We start from the raw sequence: 18444 nt of genomic DNA, 5'->3' as shown, positions 1-18444 counted from the left end.
TTAAAAGCAATGTTGAGGGTATTTGTTTTAAGAATTTGTATTATTCTAAAATTATACTATGAGCTATTAATCATATATAGACAAAAGTAGTGAGTGATGAAATGGTGCACACATGCATAGGTTGTAAGGAAACAAAGTTCAATTTTCTTCTTTTTCTTAATTTCCCCTTTTCATGAGAAAAAGTAGAATCACTAGGAGTGTGTTGGGCAAATAGAAAGATGATGCATGCAAAGCTTTAATAATGTCTTTTAAGCTCTGCCTACGACGACGAGGACATTGGTATGCGTTAAACCTTTGCTACGTAAGTTTGCTTTTAATGTCTATAATTCTTTGAGTCATTCATTACTCATTATACCCCAACTAATATCTATAAATAGCCTTCTTTTTTTTAATAAAGCCGTCATAGGCCCTCATTGGCTCTTTATGCATTTTTTTCAAAATTTTATTTAATCATAGTCGATTTTTTTTTAAAGGTGTGTGTATATATATATATGGATTTTTCTAACATGTGCAAATTTGCACATGTTAAGGATACTAAAGTAGTAAGTTTATATTGGAACTTGTGTATTTTACATTAAATATATATTCTTTTTTATAACAAGTGTGATTTTCAATAAAAAGTTGCTTCTTTTAGTATCCTTAACATGTGCAAATTTGCACATGTTAGAAAAATCCTATATATATATATATATATGGAATTTGCTAACGTACAGCCACTTGTTTTTTAGAACGATTGATTTAGCAAGTTATAACTAAAAAGTGATCAAATACACTTTGAGATATATTAACTAGTTTTTTTTATCTCTTGATTGGTAATTGCAAACGTTCATAAATGAGTTTGTTGGGTTCTGATCGTGATTGGTGTTCATTTCTTAGAGTTGATTGGGGTTGGATCCATTTATATATGTTGATTTATATTTTGTATAATCCGTTATGGTTGACCTACATTTTTCTGTAGATTTACTAGGTCAGACTCTATGCCCGCAATCTTTGTGATTGTTTGTTTTTATTTAATCTACATTTTCTTTCTCCTAAATAAGATAAGGGAAATGCTAACAAGTACCCTTAAAAAAAGAAACTTTTATTTAAGTTAAGGGCACTTGTTAAAAAAGAAATTTTATTTTGGGATTAATGCATTCAACACATTCAAACTTGAAAAAATATTTTTTTTTAATATAAAACTTACCAATTTTTTCTATTTTAGAAATCCTTAACAAGTTTGTACCAAAAAAGAAAGAATCTTTAACAAGTGTCCTGGCAAGACCTATACGATAATGATACTTGAAGTAAATACTTCAACTGGATCCGAACGATAGGAAAAAAAATCTTGTAAAACGTTCTTTTTCTATGTTTTATACGTAAGTACCATAATAAAGTTGCAAGTAGTTACAGTTGTGTGATCACAATCTAAAATATGTCAACTTTTCGTTTTAGTCCCTCTAAAATTTTCCTTCAACTTTTAGTCCCTATAAAGTTTTCAATCTTCACTTTTGGTCACTCTTTTAAAGTAAACTCATATGTAGAATTCATATTATTTAATAAAATTTTCCAGAAAAATTCAAAATATAATAAGAATCACTCCAAAAAAAATTCAGAATTTTTTAACAAAACATGAATTTAATATGAATTTTTATATTGTTTATGGTTAAAAATTCATATTTAATTTGTGCTTTGTTAAAAAAATCTAATTTCTTTTAGGAATTGTTTTTAGAATATTTGACACATTTCTGCACAATTTTATTAAAAAATACAAAAATTAAATTAAAAATAGGGACCAAAAGTAGTGATTGAAAATTTTATAGGGACTAAAAGTTGAAGGAAAATTTTAGAGGGACTAAAACGAAAAGTTAACATATTTATAGGGACCAAAAACATATTTAACCCTAAAAAAATTTGTTGACACTCAAATAAAAAAATAGTAAAAGAATACATAAATAAATTATACATATTTCTAAATTAATTAAATGAATAATTTGAACATCACAAACAAAAATGAAAATTTCTGAAAAAATAAAAATAAAAATTGATTTTTGTTTGGCCTATTAGGGGGGTAAATCAAAACAAAAATATTTTACAAGAGGGTAAATCAAAAAAAATATTTTACAGAGGAAAAACCAAAAATGACCTATATTACAGGGGTTAAAGACATATTAACCCATAAATATATTTCTCTAAAGATGCGCATATTATCAACAAAACAAAAAAAGTTGCGAGTAGTTCAACTAGGTGCACAAATAGCCTCAATTAATTTTGAAATATAGCCTCGATCCACTACATTACACTGCATACCCCTACATTTAGGTGAAGTTTAGCATGGGAAAGGCTAATTTTTCCCACCATGGGAAAGTTAGTTTTTAACCATTAGATCAAACCAAGAACACATCCTTACCATACTCCCTCATCACTAGATTTTGTAATTTTATTATTTTAAAACCATTTTTTAAAAACAAAAAATATATTTCGAAATTAAAATAAACATATAAAAATAAAAAATAAATTTAAAAATATGGAAATTAATTTTCCAAAATTTTAAAAAATATAAATAAACTTTTTGAAATAAACTTGTTTTCAAAAAATTTAATTATGATTTTCGAAGATTTAATTAAGTTTTTTGAAAAAAACTTGCTCAAAAAAAAAAATTTGGAAAATTAATTTCCAAAATTAAGTTTATTTTTTATTTTTAAATTTTTATTTTAATTTCGAAATATATTTTTTGTTTTTAAAAAATGGTTTTAAAATAATAAAATTACAAAATCTAGTGATGAGGGAGTATGGTAAGGATGTGTTCTTGGTTTGATCTAATGGTTAAAAATTAACTTTCCCATGGTGGGAAAAATTAGCCTTTCCCATGCTAAACTTCACCCTACATTTAATCATTTATCCAATAACTTGTTTTCTAGAATACGTGTGGGGTGAAGTTAAATGAGAAAAGGGTGAAATTGACATATTCAATAATTTGTTGGGGGTAAAGGATTAAATGGAGGGGTACATGGTATAATGTTCCACGATCCAGTACGCAAGCCCAAATAAGAGCAATTGGGCTACATTTGTTGGCCAACAATGCGCACCCAAAATTAATTCTTTGGTTCGGTTAAAGATAATTTATCTGTATTTTTTTATGACATTATGTGTCATAATAATTTATCTATATTACTAGAAAAATTGAACAAGTCAAAAAAAGTAATGGAAAAAATAATATCTATTTCTCACAAGTCTTGCAACAAGTTTCATATTTTTTCAATAATATTTATTATTCAAGTAATTTTTTTTGTAATGTGATGTTATCATCGAATATAATCATCTAAACAAATGATTAGATTTTTTTATGACATTACTTGATAATAGTCTCAAGGGAAGAAAATTCATATAATAATAATAATAATAATAATAATAATAATAATAATAATAATAATATACTACTATATAGGAACCAAATATAAAGAAAAATGCAGAGTTTTAAAAAGATAATTGAGGATGGGAAACTTTTTATAAACAGTGAAAATAATAGTAGTTTTACAATTGTTCCATATAAAATTTCAATTTCAGCCATTGAAAATATAAAGTTAAACCCTTAAACTGGTTTAAATTCCATGAGTTACAACAAACTAATATTCTGTAAAAAAACAAACTAAAAATATATTACTCATTTTATTTATTTGTCTTTTTAAGAGAGAAAACAATTTTTTATTTTAACTGGAAAATTTGGGTTTCTTTTGCATGAATAATAGTTATTTTGTATTTTTATTCGCTTTATTGCACATTTTATTTGAAGAAAATTATGTTATATTATAAATATATTGTTTTTCTTCTCACATTTTACGTAATGAGTAAACCAAAGAATTAGGTCAGACAAAAAAAAAAACAGTAGATCAAAGAAAATATTCAATTTTATTTTGTTTAATTTTCTCTTCTTTCAAATAATTTAAAGATAAACTTATTATCCGATTCCAACAAATAAAATAAAAAGATAAATATATTATCTGTCATTTTTCATTCTTATAAATTCATTTCTTTTGCAGAAGGATATGTAGCACACGTGATTTCCCTGAGAGCCAAAGCATAGATATACTGCAAATTAAGTGAAGAGCTTTGGATAGATTGAAATTTTTGGAAAAGTGCTTTTAAGATACAACATCCTTTTCTTAAAAGCAGTTTTATTTTCTTTGGTTTACAAAATTTCCCTGTCTACCACCTAATGAGCATCATGAAAATTTCTTTTTGTTCTTTTAAAGCCCTAAAGGGTGAAATTATGAAAATCAAAGAGAATATAATCATTTGTTGAGGCATGACCCTACACGGTTTATGTCTTGATCTTTAGTCGACACGATTTTAAAACTTGTGATTCTCACTATAAGAATCTTTTAAGAGTTAGAATTTCATTTGTAGAAAATTTGACTAACTAATATCTCTTTCCTTTCACGGTACTTATACATGCTTTTGCTTTTAATTATCATTCTTGCGTTTAATCAAGGTATCAATAATTCAATGAGTGGCTCAATTGGTTCTACTTTTCTACATGTCGAGTTTGTAGAAGAGAACTTTGGTTTGATTTTCACATAACACAATATTGAGAATTATATAGAACTTTAATAATAACTAAATGTTGGGTCATTAGGAGAGTTTCACTACTAAAAAACAAAAATTAGTGAGGGATATTTAGTGAGGGAAAACATGAAATTCCTCTCTAATTCCGTCACTAAATTTTGCGATCAAGAAATTTGTGAGGAATTTCATTTTTTCCGTTACTAATTTCCCTCACTAATTTTGCTTTTTCTAGTAGTGTTTGGAGATCATTTTATTGAGTTTTGAGCAACCACGCGAATAAAATAGGGCATCATATATACCCAATATTTTAAGGTATTGGATATGCGTGATCTCACTTATGTGTTGTTCTACATCAAATTTCCAACCGACGTGAGGCTCTTACTCAAACTTAACATACCAACAATTTCCTCCTCAAATTTGAGTTCACCATTCATATGGATATACTTCACCTCAAGCAGAAATTACTTTTTGATCACCCACGTAATACTTGCATTGTCGATGGCACTCAACACCAACATAACGTGTCATATGACCTCCATATTTTCATAAAGACTTTCGATACAATGAATCAGACAAATTTAGTCAAATCAACGACTCTGATAGCACTATTAGTTCCATCGATCAACAATCTTATTGTCCGACCTCGTTGTAAGAAACACAGGTTGGCGAAAATTCTTCACACAAAAGTATATCCTCCAGATTTTCTTTCCAGTGGTTAAATCTCCAAATTTTAATAAATAGTTGTAGGTTTGAATCTTATAAGCTTCATGCTTAAAAAAAAAAACTTAAAGCCTCATGTACATTTGTGTAATTAGACCGACAAATTTGTTGAGTCGCTCTGATGCAGTTTATTCTCATCTATATTTTAATTTTATTTTGCATTGGAAAAAGGGGTGGGTTCTAACAATAAAAAATTATAGTGCATGAATTATTGCTTCTCGCAAACTAAGACTACCACTCATTATAGAAATTACTAATTTGCAACTAATAAATCAACTAATTAGTGGAGATGCATTTTGTCTAGTGATTGGTGACTATGAAAAAAAAAAAAAAAATAGGTTTTACATGCAGGTAGTATATATTGCTATCAACCATTCAGATTGCCCTAGTAGTGTTTCATCTGCGGAGAAAACATAGAGAATTTCTTTTAAGTTGCATATATGAGAATGAGAATACTAATATATTGGACAACCTTTTCAGACATTTGGTATAAAATCTGAATCATATATATCCTTTTCTTTTATAAAAATCAATGATATATATACATCTAATTAATGGATTATTTCAATAATATTCTTGAGAAGTGTAAATGAAAAATAAATATGAAAAATAAATATATGCCTTTGAAAATAGACCATAACCCATCAATTAGAATTTTTCTTTGAGTTGAACCCCACATAATTAAAGGCTTTAAAAGTACTAAAGGGTTCTTTTTTTTCCATTTGAGTCTTAGCTATAACCCATATAGGATATATCCCATTTCTTTCTTGATACTCCACAAGAAGAAAAAATTAAACAAAGTAAAAGATGGAATATTTTGAATACATGTTTTCTAGGGAGCAATGGATGATAAGGTTCCCCACATATCTAGTTAGACTACAGATTAAAAGATAATGTGCTAGATTTTGACAAGAACCCATTAACATAAATTTTGGCTTTGTTCCCTGTCTCGATCTTACATTTTTTCTTGCTTCACTTTCCATCATTGACACATTTTTATTCTCTTTAAGAAAAGGTGTACATGATTGTGCCCTACAAAGTTTTTTAGGCTTTCAATCAAACTACAAATTGGTAGCTTTGTCATGAAAGTCAAGGTACACAACCATGCAATGAAGGTTCCTTCTAGATTTTGTAGTAAAAATATATTTGCTTGTATAATCTCGTAATAAGACTGTACATTGTTATGGTTGAGTTAGCAACTTGGGGAGGTCATACCACTAGAAGTTTGATAGGAATTTCACATTGAATAAATAAAAATGTTCAATGTGTTCTTCCACTTAATAGACTAGTTTTTCATATTTGTCTCTATCATGGGTTAAGTCGTTGCAAAAACGGCTGCCTATTGACTATATTAAGGTACTATGGCGAATACTAATACGTTAGTGAAGCCGCAAAGAGAGAATGGCCAACACCAGGTTTGTGTCGATAGAGTGAAAGCCGTTGCAGACAGAATAAAAGTCTTGAATATTGTACTTAGTAACGAGACTCTTTCACCTAATATATATTAAGATGAGCTTAAGTCCAAACAAATTCCTAAGCTCTACAAATTTGGATACAGAACTCCTATTTTCCCTTGCATTAAAATTTTCTTACTTGAAGATAGTAATAAAAATTCCTAAGCTCTTTTACATTTGATTGTTTAGTTATTCTCTTTATTATTTTTATTACTAGAGAAGCTCGAAGATCTAGTATAGAAGGATATAGAATAAAACCTTGGAATTTATGTTTAGATTCAGAGGTGAAACTAATATGTGATGGAAAACTTTGAAGAAGCATTCATTGAGAGAGAGAAAAGAGTGATTAGAGAAAAGATCCAATTTATTGCAAAATTGTGGATATGGATCAAGTTGATAAAGTCAAGACAGGTCCAGAAACAGATTAATTATTCATCATTTGTGTTGCCTTGTATTTGTAAGGAGAATAATAAAGCTAATTTTTTGAGTAAACAATTATGTTATCCATCATCTTTAAAATAAGAGTTTGGGGTTAGGATAATAGTAGGACAAATCATATGATCAGAAGCAACGAAAATTTTAACTCTTTGAATTATAAATTTCAGTCCAAAATAAAATTAAGAGAGATGCCAATAGTATGTTTTTTGAGAGGAAGATGCGAGTAGTATGTTAAATAGAAAATAATTATCCATATAAAGAATTAACTTTTTAGATGGAAAGTGTTCCATTTGTGTATCAACTATGAAGTAGGAATTGAACCAACAAACTTCAATCGCTCCCGTGCCTAAAACCAAATTTTAACTATAGTACAATCATTTAGATATATCAACTCAGTTTGGATTATTTAATCTGAATACTTGAACAACTCAGTTCAGATTATATAGTCTGAATCCAGCTAAAACAGAAATATACCAGTATTTCTAACTGTAGTTTACGCTATTTCAAATATGGTTGCTCTTATTGATAATCCCTCTAGTTTGACTCCTAACATTACATCTCTACTTGTTGAACCTCCTGTTGATGTGAACCCAACCATTTCGTCTCAAGTTTTAGATAATTTCGACGAGACCAAAGTCAAGGTTCCTCCACCTCTAGTTGAGAATCCTTTATGCGTTGCCAAAGTAGAGGTTGTGCCTGCAGTTTAGAATCCTTCTACCAATGCCAAAGCCAAGGTGCCACATCCATTTGTTTTCATTCATTTTAGGTATATTTTATTAATGAAAGAAAGTTTACTTCACAAGACGATGTGAGTCCCAGATGAAGCAAGGAAGCTAGAATTTAAAATTGTTATTGGAAAATCAAATAACGAAGGAAATAGCATAATTTTTTTTGTTACTTGATATGTTAAAGAAGAGGTTCCCATACCAAGTGCAAGAAGTTTTCCAATTGTAAAATAGTTGATTCGGTGATATGTCAATGTTTGTTTCGATGAAATTCAAATTCATGGAAAAAAGGTTGTGGTTCAAGGATGATAGTGTTTCTAAGAAGGCCAATCAGATAAATATCTCTTCTACTATAACATGATTTGCATCAAGTTTGATATTTCAAATTCTGTTTGGTTGTAGTTTTGTAAATATGCATTTTGTTATGTTAGTGAGATATTTTGGATTAGACAATCTAAACAAATATAACATTGTTTCAAATTATATAATATGAATTGGGCACTATCACACCCCCTTGTTTGTGTACTAGTATGCTCAATTTAAGAAAAATATGAAGGTTTAAAGAACATTACAAAACAATGTACATTTTAAATCCTTATAGAAAGAGCAGCGACTCGAACCTACAACCTTCACATTCAAGGTTGATCTTGTCACCACTCAAGTAATCTCTTGAAGACACTTTTATTCAAACTCTAATAACAATGTCTTCAATGATATTATGGAACTTGTGGAAAAATCGTAATACCAAGTTTTGGGAGGCCACCAATACCTATTGTTTTATCCCTAACTGTCGTCGTTTGATTAAGAAAGGAATTCATTATGAAGACACATGTGTTATTTTTTATGTTATGGTGGAATCACATATCTACATTTTCTTTGTTTGTCTAAAAGCACTAGATTGTTGGGCATTGGTGCAACTTTATATTATTGTCTTACGATTTTACCATATTTTTAATTGATTTCTTTGTTGGGTTGACTCCTTAGCAAATCTTGAATAATGTCGGCAAATTATGTAACTACGGAAAAACATAGTATGATTCATTCTCAAAAAAGAAAATCCAATGTTTATCACTTCAACCAACAAACAATTTGCAAGTTCAATCCAACATTCCAAAGTGAAAATAATTTAATGAATATCTAATTAATACAATTTATTACAAAACCATAAATTATGGAAGTTCACAGCCAAACATTTCAAAATAAATTGTTCTGAAGTTCCGGTAGCAAACATGCATTCCATTCCAGATCGCCACTGTAAATTAGGACGATAATAAAATGAAATTAAAAATAATTATCATAGGAGAAAACAATATCACAACTTCATGGTGACAATAGTTAACTCCAAGTGAAAGATCTCCTCCTCTTCCTCATTCGAATGCATTACTCTTGCTTAATGTTTGAACCTTTTGATCCCCCACCACTTGATGATTTCTACAATAAGCTAGTCTAAAATTAGGATGCATAATCAAATTGCAAGAGATAGTGTTTATATGATTCCATAATACAAAAGTTAAGAATAACATATGTAACTGCAACTTCAACTTCAAGTAATTTTGATGGGAGGTATAAACAGAACAGATGAAAAAAAATATCATAATTGAAAGTCAGAATATATTGTTAGAATATATAAGTTCGGTACCTTTCTAAATTGCATTTGATACCAATTTTTAACTATTTTTTGAATCTAAAGAATGCCAAAGTATGGATGTATGGAAAACTAAGGTATATTATACTCAGATAATCATGGTTCTTTTGATATGCATTAATTGTCTTTACGTAAAAAGCTAGATGAATGTAGAGTAGTTGTTACTTATCTTTTAATTGGTGTCCCATTACACTGCAAAAGGTGGCGTTTGATCATTTTGTTTTATGCTGCCGCCTTAAATCTTTACACCATACCGCTTGTACTTGTTTGGCGCCCGAGGGAACATGTCTCGGTCAAGGTTATAGTTCCCCTTCAGGGTGTTTTTCTTCGGAAAACACTACCCAAGGTGGCTAGCCCCAGGCGGGTTTTCTGGTTAGGGGATCCTACCCATATTGGCCTTGGCCATTATTGATGGGATAAAACCGCAAGTGCACGGTTCTATCGAAGTAGTAAAAATAGAGTATCGTTCCGATAGGAAGTCGTTCAATTCAATTAATTTTAGTTGATGATTAGAAGAGATTAAGTTGCAAAGTTGGGGTTTTCAATTGGTTGAAAGAAAATATAATAATAAAAAGAGCCTTGGGATTATTGGTTCATCATAACGGCAAATCTTTCACAAACCAAAACCTTAAACCTAGAACCTTATGTTAGACCTAATTTCTAAAGACCGGTTTCTCTTTAGCCTCTCACTTTTTCTTTCGGTCCTAATTTTAAAACATCATATGTCTCGAGGATTGCAAAGACTATTTCGCTGCCTTTGCAATCTTTGTCTAAATTCACTTGTTCGAATATCAAAACTCCACTTTCGTTTTATGAATTGATATTTGAGATGATGAATTAACAATTATCAAATCCTCCACTTTCGCTTCTACAGTTTGATAATGATTAATTCATGTTAAAACGGTGAATTTAGATTAGAAACTAGGTTACATAAGATTAGGGTTAAAGCCTGGTTTGATTAGGATTATGTCATTAGACTTATTCAACAATCCCAAGACAAAAGAAGTCTATTCACTCATGTTCATCGTAGACATGGAGAAGAAGAATAAGAATAGCATAAAGTATAATAACAAGGAAATAAAGAAAGAACTTTTATTAAGAAAGACAATTGTCACTTATTGAATTCTAAGAATAAAAGATGAACTGTTATGATAGCTAGCTACTCTATTTATAGTCTTATTGTCGACTTAAAACCTAAGCAAATATTCACTAGAATGTTCCACAAGAAACCACGGGCTTTTCGGTCAAAACAGGAAGCTAGTTCATGAAGCAAAAGCAGCAAAAGAGGGCCTGGGAGGTGGCATGGCCGTGCCAAGCTTCTGACTTGGGGAGAATATATTTTTGTCTTCAATCTTCGTATTTTTTCATCCGAATCAGCTCCTAATCCTCTTTTTTTTGCTCCAAGACTCAATCTATCAAACATTCGTTCCTAAAATATAATAATATGCAAGTGAAGTAAAATAGTTCTAAAAGGAAATAATATTTAAATAAAATAAACTTAAATCTAAATAAAATGAAACCAAATATTATATTAAAATAACTAATTAATGACTCATCAACTACCTTCATCTTCAGAAGGGCGGATTCAACATAGGGATTTTCGGAGGGAATTTCAGTTTTCATTTTCTTTAACGCTCCATTTTAGCGAGGGGTAGTGCCTGCAAGGAGTGTTGAGCCATCCTTGCTCCATTTCAGTGAGGGACTGTGCCTACTAGGAGTGTTGAGTCGTCCTTGTTTTCCAGAATCAAAAGTGGTCAAATGCGCATTCATATGTTAGTTCTACCACTGCCTCTTACGAGGATGAGAGGTCTTGGCCTCATAGGGCATTGGCGCTACTCATCTTCAGCATAAGAGAGGGACACGCTTATAAGCGGTTGGGGAGAAATTCTTCCAAACTGAATGAGGTGTTGGAAAAGATAATCCGGTCTGAATAATCCGATGCCGGAAATGATGATCCGGTTCGAATAATATGATGTCGGAAAGAATGACTCCGTATAATAAGATGTTGGGAAACCATAATCTGCGTTGAAGAGCTAGATGGAGAATACGATTAACCTCAATAATCTGCCCATTAAATATGGACTTATGATAAGATTGCCAGTTATGATTATCTGCATTTTGTGATAAGCTGATCATGTCAGAAATAATGTCATTATCCCCCCATTGAAGTTGAAAAGTTGTGAGTGGAATTTGAATGAATGATCATAGTGCCGATGGATATCTTCAAGATTAAGCAATGCGAAGATGCCAGAGAAAATCAACTGGTCTTAGCAATATGAAGATGGGATAACTATCATCCAAACTAAACAGTCTTGTGGAGAATGTGGAGAATCGATCTCATATAGAAATTTGTATCTGCCTTCCAGAAAATACACAGAATCCGGAAAGATAGCCAATGATTCTCATTCAAATACGAACAGACACAGATAGAGGATATTTATTATTACACATTTGTCCATATTTTGTAGTCATCATGTGGCTTTATGAAGCAATTTGACATTCTAATGAACATCTAGATTTTTAAGATTAACCATCTTTGGAAGATTAATAATTAGATAAAACATCTAACATTAGAAAATGGACATTTATTGGGATCAGTGACTGAGAGAGAAAAATAGAAAGATATTTTCACTTATCTTTTATACTTGTGGGATTTGTATGATCTTCTACTTCTTGAGTGGTATTCTGATGCCTTGCGCTTGATTTGGGATTTTCTTTACATTGGAATAATTTACCACTTTGTTGTGGATTTGCAGTTTACTATGATGAACATTTCTTTACCATTCAATATTTCACAGCTGATCCTGTAAAATGCCTTATAGCCATCATTTAAGATTGTAAGAGTGAGAGGTATTTGTGAGGCTGAACCTATAGGAGGGCGGTTGCCTTTCTCCTTCTCTTCCTTTTTGAGAAGTATGCACGTCCGACACCTTGGGTGTTGTCACCTTTGGTCTACCATATTTCTAGGCATCATCATTTATGGGCATCAGCACAGGCGGAAGCTTCTTAGGACGGCGTCAAATCTGGATTGCAGTCCTTTCGGACGGCGTCATCTCTTGAAAGCATCATTTCTGGGTGGCCTCTTTTGGTAGCATCGTTTTCTTTGATTTTAACACTTTGAATTGTGTTAATTTGTTGCTTAACCTGTGTAAACATAAAGCAAACGCGACACCAGCATATATGCACCAACCGTGCTGGTTTTACCTTTTTACTCTTAAACATGTGTCACTTGGCTTTGTTCTTTGGAAGAGGTATAACCCAATTGAATTAACATTTGTAGGATAAAAGATGAGAGTGGTATTTTGGTGCTTCTCTTATTGGAAGGCTCACGGCACATTTAAAGAATCCATGACAGAATTTCCAGAAATATTAAATTGTTATTTAGATAGGTGGATAGCTAAGGAGAAGAATGATTGAACCTGTTTATCTTCATGGCGGAGACATGCGGATTGTTATTGTCTTACTTCGGCCATGCTCAACTTTGTTGTAAACGGGTATTGTTATAATGTTCCGCGCTCACGAGCCTCGTAATTGTTCCACGCACAAACACAGTTGATACCTTCACTGGGATGGTGGTCTTTATCGGGCTCAATGTCTTTGACGGACTGAATTTGTCCCCGGACTCAGAATTGTAGGATTTAATCTGTCCGACTCAAAGTTAGAGTCCCTGGGCCGTGTCCGACTCAAATTGTTATTTAACTTCGACACTTTAAAGATCGCCACTTTGTTGTTTGTCCTGTGTAAACACTGGAAGCAAACACAATACAAGTATATGCTAACAAGTAAACAAGATGTCAATTATTTGGACATCAATTATAAGAATTTTAATGATGCCTTTACATTTAGTTTCTTTCTCTTGTAAAATAATGTTAACGAGTTGTGCTTTGTATGACTCTGCATAAATTATACTTGGTAACAATGATTGGTATGTCTAATGTAAATAATCATAGTTCAGTTGTGCAGTTTGAAAGTTCCTTGAAGAACAAAACTAGATAGGAAGAGATGTGGTTTCTTGTCTTAGTGAGGCTATGGAAAGTCAAGGACTAGATATGTGAGTTTCTGTTATTGCATTTTAAGTTGTTATTGATTTGTAGTATGTGTGTTTCTTGTTGATTTTTCTTTGAACGTGTAAAACTAGTACACTATATATACTTTTTGTGATGACTCTCTATGTATGAATGCAGATATGAAGAGCTTTAAAAAAACCTTTCAAGGGTATTGTAGATGATTTTAGGGGAAGAGCAGTACACTATAAAGATGATTGGATTTCAGGTCTCGCCTCAGGAACCGGGTAAGCTTCTTTTATATATGTTTGTATGTACATACTGTGTACACCTTCATTGCCATGCAGGTTTATGTGATAGCATTCCTGAATTGAAAGTGAATAGTTGAATGCTTCTGTAGAGATTATCCATGAAAAATAATTTGTGCTATTCACTTTGGGTATCTGAAAACAATTTATACGACTCATTAGGATTGCATTTGTTGTAGCTTTAAACAATCTATATGGCAAGGCCAAGTTGTACCTCTGTAGAACTCCTTTAGAAAACAAATGTATGCTTCACTTGGGTAATCTTAAAATATCAATTTATTAAAAGATGTTAGACCCTCTCTTGTTTTCTATCTCTGTCAAAGGCAGCCTTCATTCTAGTTTTTCATCATGTCAAAGAGTTAATATTCAAAGGAAAATTCATTGCAATATTTGACTATAAGATTATGTTTAATAATTTTATCTATTGATGTTTGTGTTACATTTTTCTCTGTAAAATAAATAAAATGATTTTAAATAAGGAATGCATTCTAGTGTAATAATTTTTTTAAATAATATATCAATTTCCTGCGCATACGGATTTCGGTTATTTCCTGCGGATATGTTTCAGAAAACAGGGACACGGGCAGGAAAACCCACAAAACGCTGCCCAGAAGTTTCCTACGGATTATCAAAGGAGTATATCCGCAGTTAAGTTTCCTGCGGTTCCTGAATCCTTGGCAAATTCCGCAGGAAAAGGAATTCCTTCGGAAATATACCTACAATTCGCAGGTACTTCTGCAGGAAAATCGAGAGTCTCTACTGTTGGCATTATGCTTCCAACCATCATCTAATGACCGCCATGCTTCATAAAGAATTTTGTAAAATATAGAAATGCATAAATTCAACTGGGCATTGTTTAATGAGTTTTACACATAAAAGCTAGCAGTAGAGATTAATTTAGTGCTCAGAATAAACAAGTATACCAGTTCATAACATATTCAAATTTCTAAAAACAATAAACAAATGGAAGGATCGAACCTGTTCTCAGGTTTGAAGGTGGTCTGTGTGGTTACCGTCGGACAGTCCTTCGCCGGCCTCAAGTTCTGCTGTGCTCGAGGCGTTGGCACGCATGAAAGCGGCTTCGTAACTATGGGCGGTCTCTCCAATACTAGAATCTCTCGATTTTCCAGCGGAATTACCGGCGAATTTAGGTGAAAATTTCGCAGGAAACAAATTTCCTATGGATTTTGCTAAGGATTTAGGTTCCCAGGTATAACCTTCGTGGGTAATTGTTTCCTGAGGATTTTATGATCTGCAGGAAACTAACCTGCGGAAATTTCCTCAGGAAACGGGAACAATATCCGCAGGAAAGAGTTTGGTCAGAGTGCGTGGGAGAAGTTCCCCTGCCCGTGAATGTTTCCTGCAAACATACCGCAGGTAATTCCGCTGCAAATTCCTCAGGTAATTCCCCCAGCAAAGCTGTTGCGGCAGGTAAATCCTCAGGAAACTGAACCAATTTTATTTTCTATTAATGAATGCCAAAAGCCATATTAAAAGTCATTTTTAATTACTGGTTTGATAAAGAAGTTTATTAGAAACTATCTTGAGTCAAATTTAGGACATATGCTTTTTTTTTAAAACATATAAGACGTAAAAGATCCAAAAATAGCATCCACTCAAAAAAAAAAAACCAATGGCAATAAACTTAAAATGCATCAAGTCTTCCTCAATATGAAGGTGCAAAATATGCATAACAAACATTTCAACAAACACTAACATATGACGAAACAATCCAGTTATATTAGGGAACATGATTCATGTTATGGAAGAAACTACAATGTAATTTTGCCCTGACTTCTACTAGTCTTGCAGCCAACCCATTTGGGGTTGGCCTAGTGGTTGGCTTGGAATCTTGGAGTTTGCTCCTCTTGAGGTCTCGGGTTTGATTTCATCTGGTGTCAATTTCGGTGGGTTAAGTCCAGAGCTTGCTCTGACTTTAAGCGGGCCCCCCGCAAGTGGGTGGTGGGATTGATCCCTCGGATTAGTCAATTCTTAGATCGGATACCGAGTTTTCAAAAAAAAAAAAGTCTTGCATCCTGCAGTTTTTTTTGTTGGGTTAACAAGGAAAAATTAAAAGGAAAAAGGAAACAGGAGAAAGAAGAAAAACTAAAGCCACTGTAGTTACCCTGCCCTTCTGCTGTTCTGCCAATTGTTTCTCAAGCCTTGTAGTTGCCTCCTTCAACTTTGACTCAATCTACAAAACCATACGATACACAAAAAATACTAGAAGAAATATTCAATTATGTAAGATAACTATATCTCATATTCTACCATGTGAATACTATTTAGAGAGGCTGATCATAATTCAAAGGTTTGAAATTAGTAACACAAATAACTACCTGCACTACCAATATTTTCTCAGGAAAAACTCATCCAAACATGTTCCAAAGCCTTAAAGATATTTTAATTCAAAATACAAACTATTATAGTTTCAACATATCATATTGAGTCTACAAGCATCTAATCCTCACACCACATATAGCATGTCCATGCAAATGTGAAAAGACCTGCAACATTCAGATACTAACATTAATTGATTACCGTGACATCATACAACCAACTATTCTGTGATATTGAAAAATAGGTGGAAGATACACCAGAACTGTTCATATAATAAAAAAAATAGTGTAATGTATTGATACAAACAAATTCACCGAAAAATACATTTAACAACACATAATGAATCAGACCATATATATGTTTTTGGGGGCCAAACCCAAATAATCTTATAATGACAAGGGAAATCTCCAAGTTTTTATTTTTTTTACGGGGGTATACCAAAAGACCTCCAAATGGCAGGGAGTAAAAGCCTATTAACCCCTTTATTTATATATTAGTAAAAAAATATAGTCAGAATATATTATATAAATATTGCATATTTTCAAATTAGGTCATTTAAAATTGAACAGACGGAGTACTAACTTCAAAATACAAAAGGACCCAACAATATATACCTCAGAAAAATGAAGCATTTAATTTAGTCTATAATAATAATAAAAAAAATCTACGAATAGTTTCTTAACACTTTTTTTGAAGGAAAATAGTTCTTAATACCTGTCAGCTAAGGATGTATTACTCTCTGACGTATCACAAAAATAAAAACACAAATTAGTCTCATATAAATAAATAAGTGTGCACAACGTCAGCATCATTTTCATTTTTACCGACGCTAGCTGCAATATTATTACATAAATTCTTTATAAATTTATATGTACATGCATATTATTATATTGCACAAGCTATATTTTAGTATTTGACAAACTTTATAGTGTTTAATTTTCTTTATAATTTTTTAAAGATAAATAGATGGTGTTCTAGTTCAATTTAAGAAAAATATTAAGGTTTAAAGAACATGAAAAAAAAATGTACATTTAAATCCTTTTAGAGAGAGTAGCGACTCGAACCTACAACCTTCACATTCAAGTCTATACTTATTTAGAATTTTATCATTATGATTTAAATAAAAAAGAAGAATGATCAATTTGACACTTGAGATATGGATGATTTCTTTATCAAGCTCATGTACACTAATTTTCGAGTAATATGTATTTTCTAGTATTGTGATTAAGTGAGTTTGATTATTACAACAAGATAATTTGTAAATATGCCTAAAATTTTGATTTTATATATATATATATATATATATATATATAGAGAGAGAGACAAACTTATATTCATGCAATCTCTCCATGTGTATTAGTTAAACAAATAGAGAGAAAATACAAATGAGATATCAATGGGACCCGGATTTATTTTTTAAAACTATTTTAAAGTGTTCCACCAATACTCACTTGTATCTATGTGGTTTATAAATGAAGCTCTCCATTTCATATGAAAAATTAAGAGATCAACTCATACTAGACGGAACATATTATTATTATTACTATTACTACTACTACTTTCTTAAGCTTACTTTAATTCATGAAAATTTTCTATCATCAAAGTGGCAGAAAAAAATAGTAAGTCAAATGAGCTATTTTATTAAAGTTTGATGATAACAAACTTTGGTTTAAAAGACAAGATTGGTATTGTTGTTTTGTTATTAGTTATTAATATATTGTGCTTGAAGATATGATAGAAAAATAATAGGATTAGCATTATGGAGTAAGTAACAACGTTATGAAATAGTTAAGTGTTGATAAGTAAAAATGCATACCTTTCTCGTCATTTTCAAATTTGTTGTTGTGCTCCTAAGCATGTTGATGATAGTTAATATCTTTTTCAACATTATAAATTTGATGCATCACAATAGAAAATTATATAGTTTGTGACGGTTGAACATAACCCAATGCTTGTTTGGGTGAATAATGATAAGCATGTGATGTGCTATCTCTATCTTTTGACTCATCAAATTTTTTTGAATTCTTCTCAGTTGCTGAAAACCATTCAAAATATCAAAACCCAAAAATACTCGAAAATGAAATGAATCAAACACTTATCATATAACACCCACATAACATTTTTAGTACTTTATTAAGTATTGATCTTTGAATACTTCATTGCTTACGTATTTATAGTGTATGATTAAAAAATGCTTTTGTTTATATCAAGATATGCAAACGACATTAAGGTTCAAGTAAATTAATGTCAATATGATATTATCAA

General features: G+C 31.3%; 1 long non-coding RNA gene across 1 annotated transcript; it reads left to right on the top strand.

Moving 5' to 3' along the window:
• LOC112421897 (uncharacterized) lies at window positions 1-4282 on the top strand. Its single transcript, XR_003012284.2, has 2 exons — window positions 1-301; window positions 4020-4282. It is a non-coding gene; the product is annotated as an uncharacterized lncRNA (long non-coding RNA).
• Window positions 4283-18444: the final 14162 nt, after the last annotated feature.

Source organism: Medicago truncatula, chromosome 5, assembly GCF_003473485.1.
Source record: "Medicago truncatula cultivar Jemalong A17 chromosome 5, MtrunA17r5.0-ANR, whole genome shotgun sequence".
In the NCBI taxonomy this organism is placed as follows: domain Eukaryota; kingdom Viridiplantae; phylum Streptophyta; class Magnoliopsida; order Fabales; family Fabaceae; genus Medicago; species Medicago truncatula.
This window is presented reverse-complemented; position numbering and strand designations above follow the sequence as displayed.